At 38.0% G+C, this 12,202-nt stretch overlaps 1 protein-coding gene across 1 annotated transcript in view; it reads left to right on the top strand.

Moving 5' to 3' along the window:
• Window positions 1-12,202, top strand: part of LHFPL2 (LHFPL tetraspan subfamily member 2) — a 132,733-nt gene that overhangs the window by 33,750 nt on the left and 86,781 nt on the right. The window lies entirely within an intron of this gene.

Genomic DNA, 12,202 nt, shown 5'->3' on the forward strand with positions numbered 1-12,202 from the left:
GGGGGCGGGCGGGGGAGAAGCAATTAAAATTGTTTTTTGTGCTTCCCTGACAAATTAGCTTTACTTGAGATCCCCTATGGTACAGAAAAATAAAAACAAACCTTGATCAGATGTAGTGCCTTGAAGAAAATCCTGTGTACTGAATTATGCTGTGAAATAAACCTTTATAATATATTGATTTAAAACTAGGGACACATCTGGATTCTTAGCTTACAAAAAATAGTACAATGCTTTATTAGCTGATGTAACTGATTTCAGATGTTTAAAAAAAAAAAGCAAATGAAAGGTATGTCTGAGCACTGTAGACTTACCATTATTTTGCAAAAAACAATAGATTAAAAACAGAGTCAGAGTGCAAAATGAAGTCAAAATGCTAGAAATGTCAGATAAGGTCTGGTTCATGCTAAGATTTTCAGTCTGAGTATGTAAAGACTTTTACCTAATAAAAAAAGGAGGGAATAATCAGTTGTTTCCTGCAATTAACTGATCTGCCTGCAGGATGATAATTAAAATGAGTCATATGTAAAAGGAAACTGAATCTTTCTCTCACTTGGCTCATTTTTCTTCCATAAATTTGTTTTCAGAATGGCTTGGTTTAGAATTCTGCCAGAAATTGATATAACAGTACAGTTAGTCATTGAAGTGCTGGGTGCAATTTCAAAGCAATTCCATGTACAAAAGGCATGTATAGGTGAAAAATCAGGCACTGGATTCATGTCACCTGAGCTTGGTGCCTGCAACGTTTGTAGTCAGTATGAGAGAACTGGAGGTGTCAAAGGGAAGGGTGGGGCTGGCAGAGTTAGCGCATGGAAGGTGGTGCTCATGTATTGCCTTCTGCTGAAGCAGAGACACCTGGCTCAGGGGTGGTGGACATCTCTACCAAGGCTGGATCCTCTCTTGAGGCCGCACAGGTCTTCCCTGCCCTGCAATCCCACAGCATATCCATTTGAAGTGGTGCCACCTTCACCTACATATGGCTGCTAGATGGGGAGCTTGCATGGAAAATGGGCAACCTCATGTCCTGCTATGGGCTGGGGAACCCATGTCCAGGCACCACTGCTAGCTTGCCAAGGGAGAAGATGTGGAAGATCTGCCCCTCGTATTGAAGATGAACCACTCATTCTAAGAGTAACAGAGTCAGGAGGACAAGGAGGGGAGAAAAGGGTCAAAGGAGCCTGAATCTGTGCATTTTTTTAGTCTGTGTCTGCAGTTGGGAGTGGGGAGTTAAAGTATCTGGTCCCTATGATCATGACTGTATTTAGGCATATTTGATATACGTGTGTGTATATATATACATTTTCTTAATATATTAAATATGTATTTAATTTATGTTAATGTATATAAGATGCTGAAAGAGTCTAGGAAGTGCTAAGTACCATGTCCATCCCATGATTTAAACAGTTATGGATTTATCCGCTAGTGTTGAGGAAGGCGGGTGTTGGGCTTCTGGTGCCATTCTGCATATGCCAGGAACTGCTGAAAGAAACTGAAGCCCAGCAAAGAGCTGACTGCTGAGCTGTTGGAGCCTGTGGTGCAGTCAGGTAGGCTGCTGCAGTGTTGTCTTGTTTGATTTGTGATTCAGAAGATCACTCTCTCCGAATACTAATTTTAAGTGCCAGCGTAAGCAACATGATGTTAATTTGACATACCTAATTGCCAGCTGTGGCTGGTAAGTTCACTTAAAATAGCACCAGGAAAAAAAAATGCTGTATTTGCTAATATGTTTTGGAAGTATGTGATGTATCCTTTGTTTATTGCTGTGATACATTTTTGAGTATTCAAGGCCTGATTATTTTCAAGGAGCTGAAAACCACTGGCTCCAGTAAAAGGAGTGTACAATGAGCGGTACAGTGGAAGATGTACTGCTTGCTATCTCTGACTGGTTTTTATCATAGTTAAAAGGGAAGTGATCTTGTTTTTCTTAAACATGCTAGGATTAGAGGTAAAGTTCGTCTCTTCTGCAACATGTCTTCTTCTTTGGGTACTCACTTAAGACTGTTAACTTGGAACTGTGCTAATATATGTCAGTTATTTTTTTCCAAAGAGATAGTCAAAAATACATTTTTAAAAGTTGGTTTTGTTCTCTAAAATTGGCTATTCTCTTCTGAAAAAATCTAAAAGAGTGATCTCTGCTACTCAAGAAATCAAGATTTATCCAGCAATTGAGTTAAAATATTTCACCAGGTAAATTTTTCAGGGATTTTTTGATGTTGTTCCTTAGGATTGTAAAGCCTTTACTTAAGAAAATCAGTTTAAATTAGTTTCTTGGATCATAAAGAATGAAAAATAGTGTTCAGACCACGTGGTTCCTAGTTGATAATTAAAGTGAGCCTTAAGAAAGTTACTTCATATGTAAATGTTTCCATTTGCTAGTGGCTATCCTATGTATTTCCACATCAAAGGAAATAGGCTGCAAATAGTTTTTTAAGGCTAACTGGCTTATTCTTTCTGCAGACTGAAAGAGTTAATGTTTAAACACATTGAACCAAGGGGTTAACATCTCTTCAAGTGATTGTTCAGACTGGTTAAATATTTTGCCAATTAAGAAGCAATAGATTTTATCTTTCCCCCTAGTGTGTGTGTGTGTGTGTGTGTGTTTGGGGGTTGTCAGAACTTGATCATTTTAGCAGTTACACTTGCTGTAAGCGGCTTATACTTATTGACTGAATTCTTGGTTTGAAGAGAACATTTTCCGAAATACAGTGGAATCTAATTTGATCTCACATTGTTGCCAGAGAAAGGATTATTGAGTTTTGCTTGTTAGAGACGCAGATGACAGATGCACTGACACAGAAATACATATATATTGCAGATGGATTTAAAATCTGGACTGTCTTTGAAGCTGTTTGAATTTATCCTGCATAAACTGAGAACTGAGCCTCACTGTACTTAGTGTGTAAGTAGCATAGTAGCCAAATGAGGCTTAACTAAAACCATGAAACCTGACAAATTTGCTCTGCAACACCTGCAGTATGAGATTGACATGCAGAATAGAGCTAGAAAGAAAAGGACTAGTTTTGTATGGTATCCAAACAGGAAAAGGAGCAGGTTTTTCTTCTGTAAGAAGAGAGCAGGTTGTATGTATTTAAAACAAAAGAACAAAAACAAAAAGAACAAAAACACATCTTTCTAGGAAGGTAAGTTTTGCTGTGGTTGGGAAGGAACAAAGCAGCGGGACTGCTAAAGGCACAGAGGATGGCCTTTTCTTGATTTTTTCTTTTTTCCTTTTATTTGGGTTGCTGATCATCTCAAAGGAACATAAGTGAAGAATGTCTTGTGACCATGGGAACTAAAACATCCTTCTATTTCCAATGGTATTCAATGCAGGCATGTTTTGGGCAGCATGTTTTTGAAATGATCAATAAAAAGTGTTTCTGGGTTGCTTATTGTTGTGTTGTGGCCAGTGGTTCTCTTGTGGCGTGTGGTGTTAGACTGAATGCTGTTAGCCTACTTTTGCTATTTTTGTTATATGCCTGTTTTTCTATGCAGTATGACTTCATGCATTTCTGTTGCCTCCAGAATTACTGGAATCTTTGTGTCATTATCTCATCTGCAACAAGAACTACTGTATTTGTATTAACTACTTGTGGTAAATTTTTGATAACTAGGTGCTTTGCTTGAAAGCTTGGAAATCCTTTATAAAGGGGTGGATGGTTTTCTTTTTTTGGTGATTGTTGGTAAAATCTCCACCCTCTTAAGAGAAGTGCTTGCCAATTCTCTTGCTTTTGAAGAAGGGTGCAAATGAAGTCTTATCTGAAGAAAGATTTCTTTATCTCGATTGGGACAGGAGGTTCTTCCAATGTCACCATTTACTTTGTTATCACTCTAGAAGGATAAAGGTCTGTTTTACATAATGGCCAGCTGCTGATGTTTCTTATCAGGAGATAATTTAGTTTCAGAGGGTATTGAAGTTCTGAAGCTTGGGCATCACATTTACCCAAAACATTGTTTTGGTACTCTCCTTTAAGTAGGTTTATTCAGATGGTATGAGGGAAATAATTTTGGGGGGTCATTTGACCACTGAAAAGCATCTGGTGATGTTCAGAACAGTGGTAAATGGGAAGATTCTATAACTGTTTTCCTTTCTGATTTAAAAATTACATAACAGAAGTGTTTTATCACTTGGGGCATATTTCAAGTGATCAGATATGTGTTCAGATATAATCAGGGAAATTAGTTAGTTACCTGGTAGATAAGTTTAGGCTAATGAAATTCCTGTCCCTTCATTAAGCCTTTTCTGAACTACAGTTTAAAATACATGTGGTATTTTAGGAGATCCTGTGTGCTTGCATAGTGGACATGAAAGATGTAGGTTTATGTTTTGGTTTGGTTTGGTTTTGTAATCATAAGAATTCTTAAAAAAAAAAAAAAAAAATCAGGTAGTAAATCATTAGCTGTTATTATCATACTCTTTAAACTTATCTACGTTTTTTCATTTGAGAAAAGCAGCAGCCTGTAAGCACGATAATCTGTGGAAGCATCATGTTTTCCAATAAAAACTGTGAAACATTCATTTGTCCCAGAAATGGGATAATTTTATGCACATATTTGTAATACATCCATCTGCTGGTTACTAAACAATATACTGTGAACACATCTATGGCAAAGTATTTAGGTCACATAGTTTCCTTATGGAACGTTTTAGTCGTTAACACTTTAGTTTGCAGATGTTTTGTTTTAATGAAATGCTGTGCTATGAACTTAACTGTTCTTGTGTTACTCAGTAAGGAGTGGAGGGTTTTGTTTACATTGAGCTGTTGTGCTCTTCAGTCAGTTAAAACAAACAAGCAAGCACATAAGATTTTTAGGCAGGTCTCCTAAATCTGAAGGAGTTTCTGTTTATGTTCTGCTGTAACTGAAGAAAGCCTTAGCGTGAACAATTACCGAGACCATGTATTTTTTCACTACTGCAGTTTTAATAGAAAACAGAGATGTCTGGAGTCATCAGCAGAAATCAATGCATGGGCGTGACTTCTGTCAAAAGATATAAGAAGAAAAACTGCAGATGAGACAAATTAGAGGTGTTTTAAAATCCTGTAGATGAAGCAGCCTTTTTAGATGGTACAGCTCTTGTGAGCTGCCCATCAGGTTTCATCCCTGAAACCTGAGTGAGGGATAATGACTGCTCACAGGGTGAAGTTCCTGCCTCTGCTGCTGACCAGTGCTTTTCTTCCCTTCTCCCTAACTCGGAAGAAAGCTATCCAAGCTTTTAAGTGTAGTGTCCTACTGAGAGGGTCTGTCAAATGCTGGTGTAAGGGAGGGGAAGAGGTTGAACTAAGCAGCCAGATGCAAGGGAAGAGGAGAAAGTGGGGGTAAGGAGCGACAGAGGGGAGGAAGGCATCTTGTTTCCTTTTGGATGGCAAGAAGCCTCCTAACTGGCTCAACTGCTCCTGAAGCTGCAATCTTGGGGTTATTTGCAAGTCTTCAAACCAGCCCTCTTTCTTCTACCAGATGCTTTTCCTTTTGGGTACAGAAGGGGCTACTCATCATTTTGATCAAAGGAGGTCAGTGGACAGAGAAGACTGTAAGATGTATGAGAGGCTTTAGGAACAGATCTCAGTCTTGGCTGCCTCTAACAGCCACGACATGACTGAAGTCATGAAACCATCCTTGTTCCGCTTCAGATCAAAGCTTTGCAATCTGCTCCCCATCTCACTTCTACTTCCAGATAATTGGGGACAAGCACAGCAGGACGCTGTCTGTCTGACACTTCCAAATAAATAAACTCTTAATGTGGAGATTCCTCTTCAAAGCATTCCCCCTTCACCGTCCCCAGCGGTTATTCTTCGCAGATGGAAGGAAGCCATTTTGTTTTCACAACTTCTGCTGTTACCGTTTGATTCTCCCCCGGGTATCTCTTTTTCCAGGATTACAGTAGCAGTAATGTTAGTTTTGGAAAGAGGAAAATACTGTGTTCTGTTTTTTAAATCTTAAGTAGTGCTTAGTGCAAAAAGGAGAGCTGTGGTGCTGTGGCCGCTGTGTGTAGTACTCTGGAGTTCGGAGACATGGCACTGGCTGTATGGAGATGAGTCTTTCCAGGTACAAGGTTATGCCTTAGAAAAACATTGACAGAAGACACTGCTGTCCGCAGCAAGGAGTAAGTGATACCACAGAAACAAAGCTCCTCCTGAGACCTATCAAACTATTTGGTGTCTTGCAGAGACATTCTTGATGGCTGAGTTACTGATCCAGTGATTACAGATGTCTCTCTTCCACATCCTCATCTGCTGCAGGGATTGTACACGTCTGCATCTATTGGTGGCAGAGCAGAACGTATGCTAGGAGGGGTCTTCCTGATTTGTTTCAGGGTATAGGCATTTGGAAGGTCCCCTCCATTTACACTCAGGAAGAGAGTGGTTCGTGTACAGCAGGTGTGCACTGGTGAGTATGTTGGTACTTGCAATGAAAACTGCAGAGTGATTCCCCTGTACGAGGTGAACCAGATCTTCCAGTCTCTTTGCCAGCTGGCCACGCTCCCTGCAAAGGACAATGGACCAGGTCCTGTGTGACAGTGCCAGCTGTCAGAGTGGCAGGGTACGTAGTGCACTGTAAGCCCCGCTGGTAGGTTTGTGACCTATCTCTATGCATCTGGAAACTATAAATACTATGTGCAATGGGTTACAGTGGGAAGTGTTATTTATTTTTTTATTTATTTATTTTTCTTTTGCTGTCTTGTTTTTCTTTAAGGCTGTACTTGAATAAGTTTTTGTTTGTTTGTTTTGTTTTGTTTTTTTAACATATATATACACTTAACTCATCTTTTCATTGGTCTCCTCTAATGGAATAAAAGGCAGGACTACAGGCTAGCCCTAATACTGTCTACACATTTCTGTCTGGAGAACACTTTTCTCACTTTTCTCTCTCTCCTTTTTTTTTTTTTTTTTTCCCCCAAGGAAACACTAATTCCTTACTGATGAATAGCAATCTTCTATTTGAGTTCACGTGAATTTAAAATGAATGTTTGGATGATGTGGTATGTTGCTGGACTAGGCTCCAGAAATAAGTGAGAAAGTGGATGTACTGGTTTATGTAAAGTCCATCACTTAAATACCATGCTAAACACAAGAAACATAATGACTTTTTATGAGACTTTTGGGTAAAAGTATGATGAAATACTGATGATATTAGCACATGCAAGAAAAGTTTTCTTTGCAAGGATCCCAACATTAAATGTTTCCTTAAGGCACAAATTTTATTCCAACCCTGCTGTTCATAGATTGTGACTTCATTTCTTCCAACATTATATTCATATGTCTTGCTGTATCTAGAGATCTAGTACATCTCCACTGGGAGATTTTATTTGAATTTGAGCACTTTCATATGAAAAAATGTTTCTTTATCATAAAACCATTTCTTGTAACTCATACCCATTCATTCTATTATATTAACTCAAAAACTCTTCTGTCTTTATTTTAATATCAATATTGTCCTTAGGAGCTTGCTGCCCAGAACAGTTGTACAACTTGACAGACAACTAGATCCTTATTCAAGCACTAGTTCAGTATTGTGCACATTCCTTTTTCAGTCTCGATCCCCAATGTGCTGCAGATATTATATCTAATTTCTGTAGAAGCACAGGAGAGGCAGAAAACTGGAGAACAGAAAACAAAGGAGGGTGATGTTGGTTTGCCACGTGTTGTATGTCCGCAACTGAAGACTAATTCTGTCCTCTGCTTCCTGGAGGCATGAGTCCCATTCAAATGGATCTGTGGATGTTTACGTAAGGAAAAAAGAACTGTAATGTTTACCCCTAACTTTGTTTTCTTTATAGGATAAGCTTGCATAGACTCTTTTTAGTTACCTGTCTAAACAGTGAAATGGTCCTCTTGGAGTTTGCATTTGTTTCTAGGTAGGACATAGCCTGCGTTGCAGAAAGATGAATGAATTAAAAGTTTGCTAAAATAATCTGCAATTTAGGAAATCACCTTTTACTGGATGATGTAGTGTACGTTATAGCATGATACAGCTTTCCAGAATGGCATGAAGCACAACAAAGGTGACCAACTGCGTCAACAGATTCAGAGACAAGTGACAAGCAGGCTTTTCAGTTTTATTTTCCTTTGTGGCAGGCTTAACTTTTGGTGGTTTATCAGTGAAGAACTGGATTTGCTGTTACCTTTTGACTTTTCCAGCTGCACTCTTACTTCTGTTCAGTCTGTGCTATCTGTGGCTTCAGGCTATTCTAGGCTTCTACACAGAAGAGAAAGCAAACAACTCCTGACATCCAAAACCAAACTAAAACAAACCCCCCTGTAAAAGAGTTTTCTGTGCCTTTTTTTTTTTTTTTTTTTTTTTTTTTTTTTTTTTACCTCTGCTCTGCCATACTCTGTTTTGGGATTTTGAGATAATCCTTAATGAAGTTCTATATACTGTCCCCATCCAGCAAACTTTAAAGGAGGAACAGTTAATGCATGTTTAACAGTCTTTGCTAGTTAAGTGGGACTTGACATCTTTGTGGGATGTCAAAAGAAAGCAAGCTTCCTTTACAATTTCAAAAACTGGGATGGTTTCAGTAAGGAAAACTTTACAGCCAGTGCCTGGAAAGTTTTTAGAGATATTTGAGAGGCATTCAATGATTATGCAAAGTATGTTTTTTATCAGTAATTTACATATCATTATTTTCTGTATTCGTCTTTAGAACATTTTATTCCTGCTTCCAAAGCTTCCTTATTTTTTCTATTTTCCTGGACCTCATCATTCTCAGTCCTTGTGGCCCTTGAAAAGAGGAAATGCAGATGGTATCAGTTTTGAACAAAAGCAGGTAAGGTTTTGTTAAATGGTGATGTGTCTGCCTCCGTCCTGTAGGTTTGAGGGTTTTTTTTTGCTTAGTTTTGGGTTTGCTTAGTTTTAAATCCAACCATTGACTTCTGAAGTCACTCCAAGGCATACGTTTTCACAGCATCTCCTCAGATGCCGGCAGACAGACTTGTTTTAGAGGCTTATTCTCAGTGAGGAAAACTTTACAGCAGGGCACGTGACATGGTCACTATCCTGTTGTTTAAAGGCAGCCATATATTTACTTTTGAAAAGTGTGGGAACTGTGAAGGAGCCGACTTCACAAATTTGCGTAAACAAAACTCAATGAGACCACATATACTACTGAAATGAAGGTTCTGCGGATGGGCCTGGTGAGATTATTTCTAGAAGTGTAAATTGGTACTTTTTTTCAAAATGAATTACAACTGATGCTTTACCAATTACCCTGCTTAATCATTTAAGTAATAAATTGGGTATTTACAGATAATTCATTTTCTATCTAGAGCTTTTGTTTTGCTTATATATCCATTAAAAAAAAAAAAAAAAGTTGAATTTTGGACAGTGGAAAAGCAATGTGGCATGTCATCTCTTAAAAAAAATGGAGAAGATCACTGGAGACTGCCAAGCATAGACCTAGAAAATTTTCATAAGAATAAAGTCGTTGTCCAACTTTTGCAGATTGTCTACTTTTAAATAGACATGCTGTCCCCAGCAGTAGAAAATACTGAGATTAAAGAACAGTGTACTCTGTACTTTTGTGCTTTGAGTTCTTTTGCTTCTGAAATCTGGTTTTCCCAATGCTCTGTAACGATTGCATGCAGTAAACTGACTGTGTTTTGGTTGCTATGAACAAATGAGGAATTTGGAAACACAGAAACAAGAGAGGAGAAATTGATCCTGGTGTTACACAGGAACATCTGTCTGGAGTTTAAAAGGCAGCTAGCAATCAGCTAAGGCAGATTTTCTGTCTGGCTGTATGAGGACTGTGTGAGCTGTTGTGTCTATATTGAAGCTGCTATTGTTCTCCTGCTGTGAAATGACAGATGGATGTGTCTGTTCTGAGAGATTTGTGACTTTTGGCTGACTCGTGCTTTCAGAATTCATGCATAATAGAGCTTGCTCTAGTCCTTCAAGAGGGAAGAAAAACAAAAATGGGCTTGGGGGGGGGGGAAAACAACAACAACAAAAAAAACAAATGAAACATATGGTGCCAGTCTGTATAGTGAAATCATCAAAATTATATTTCTATCTTCTTTTTAAAGACAGGTTATTTTTCTGAAGGGGGGCTATCGGCTTTTGGTTTATCTTAGTGAGGATGTAACATATACACTGCATATATATGTATTTGGTCTCCTTTGAGATAAAAACAAATTATGGTGCTATTCTAAATTATTTACATAACCAACCAATACTGAAAATCTGGATCCTATGTAAAAATGATGAAGACGACAATTTATTAACAGGTTGAGAAGGGAAAGTGTATAATTCAGAAATACATGTTGTGTTTTTGTTGATTAGTTTTCTAATTAAGTGAGTTTGCTTTACTTTATAGGTAGCATGTGTATGTATGATGATTGGGTTAATGAATATATTGTATGTATATGAAAACAGGGCTTTTGTGGCAGTCTTATTAATACATTCATCTATATTCAGCCCAGGTAAATGTGTTTCTGTCTTGAATTAAATGATCCTAGCATTAAAAAAAGAGATGGAATGAGCACTACTCTTGAAACATCTAAAGGAAAAGTACTACCAGATTAATTGGGATAATTGTTACAAAGCAAAACTGGATGCTGATGCGTACTGCTCAGTCTACGGTTGTTTAGTTTAAACACTGGAATTTTTAGCTTCTATAATGTTTCCTCTGCAAGTCTGTGAATCGCTAAGGCAATCCATTGGTCAAGTATGCACTACTGTAATTGTTTAAACTGAGAGCTATAAACCATCCTTCTAGAGTGAAGGGTCTGTTTAAACAAAGTGTTTATTTAAGCTCTGTACAAACAAATACCTAATGAAGAGCTATATATTGTAAAAGAGGAAAACATGTAGTGGGCTGTGGATCAAGGCACCATCTTTCTTTTCCAGGATGTTTTGTTGTCACATTAATAGTAGATATATATTATTAAGTGATTGGAAATATTTGGCTTGTCTTTTCTCATGGTATGCTTTAGACAGGTGTGTTACAGCATGTCTCTGTGTTACTGTTAGCTCTATACAGAAGAGCTGAGGGAACTGAATGAGGCAGCGTGTTGTGTACCTGGAGGTGTGGTAAAGCACTGGTGGAAGTGTATTGCTTCCAGAGCATCAGTCCGAGTCAGCAAGTTGGTGATGCTCTCTTGCTCTTCTGTTCTGTGGAAAACCATTTATTTCTGCTAATATACAACTTGATAGGTCAAAAGTAATTTGTGCAATTCAAAGCAGTGTGTTTGAGTACTAATACAGGTATCTAGCTTGATCCTCTTCAGCATTACCTGAGTTGCAGTGAAAGGGTTCTTGCTTACCTGAATGATCTTTGCCAGCGTGGATCCACAGTCCTTGGCAGTTGTGTTTCTGAATGACTCTTAGATGTTATGGTAAGGGTATGACTGATTTCAGCCATGTCTTTCTTGAATGATAAGGTATCATTCAAGGTATCAGTAAGGTAAAGTTACTGCTTTAACTATGGGTTTTGAGTAAGTCTCTTAAATGCTCCAGCACTCTGATGTCTGATAAAGATATATTACTGTACTGACAGCAAACAGGTGATGTGGGGTCTTGTACTGCTTAAGTCCCTTAGAAGCGTTGAACATGACAAGCTGAAATTGTGTAGTACCTGTGCACACGTAAAATTACAGTCCGCAAGCTGGTCATACTTGAAAGTATGGATATTTTACTGATGACTGAGTACTGGTGAAGGGAATGGCTCTGCTATTGTACTTTCTGAGCTACAGGAAGATTTGAAGATCCAGTGCATGTGTTAACCTAACTCGACATCTGCAAAGACAGGTAGCATTGATGGAGAATTGGAACAGGATGCACAATTGCCAGAAATTGTGTGTGCTATATAAACAGGGAAAATAATATTTGACTTTTTCACTCTCTCGTTCTTAGCTTTTCCTTTCTTTAAAAACTTCTTTTTCTTTAATTTTTTTCTTTTAAGAGAAAGAAGAGAGAGAGAGTAGCACCTTTTGATGCTTTCCTTATGTGTCTTGAAGGCTAAATAAGTTAGTGTGACAAATATTTAAATCAATGAGTTTATGATAGTATTGTTACTGGCAGTACTGACCGGTTGCTTTAGCTGATGAGTCCATAATGCATATTAGAGGTGTAATGTCTTTTTCATGTGCTGGATCCAACGTTCATCTTACTTTCTAGGTAACCTGACATTTCCATTTACTTCAAGGCAGGTACAGAGAATTAAAAAAAAAAAAAAAAAAAAAAAAAAAAAAAAAAAAAAAAAAAAAAA

This window comes from Oxyura jamaicensis, chromosome Z (assembly GCF_011077185.1).
Source record: "Oxyura jamaicensis isolate SHBP4307 breed ruddy duck chromosome Z, BPBGC_Ojam_1.0, whole genome shotgun sequence".
Lineage (NCBI taxonomy): Eukaryota > Metazoa > Chordata > Aves > Anseriformes > Anatidae > Oxyura > Oxyura jamaicensis.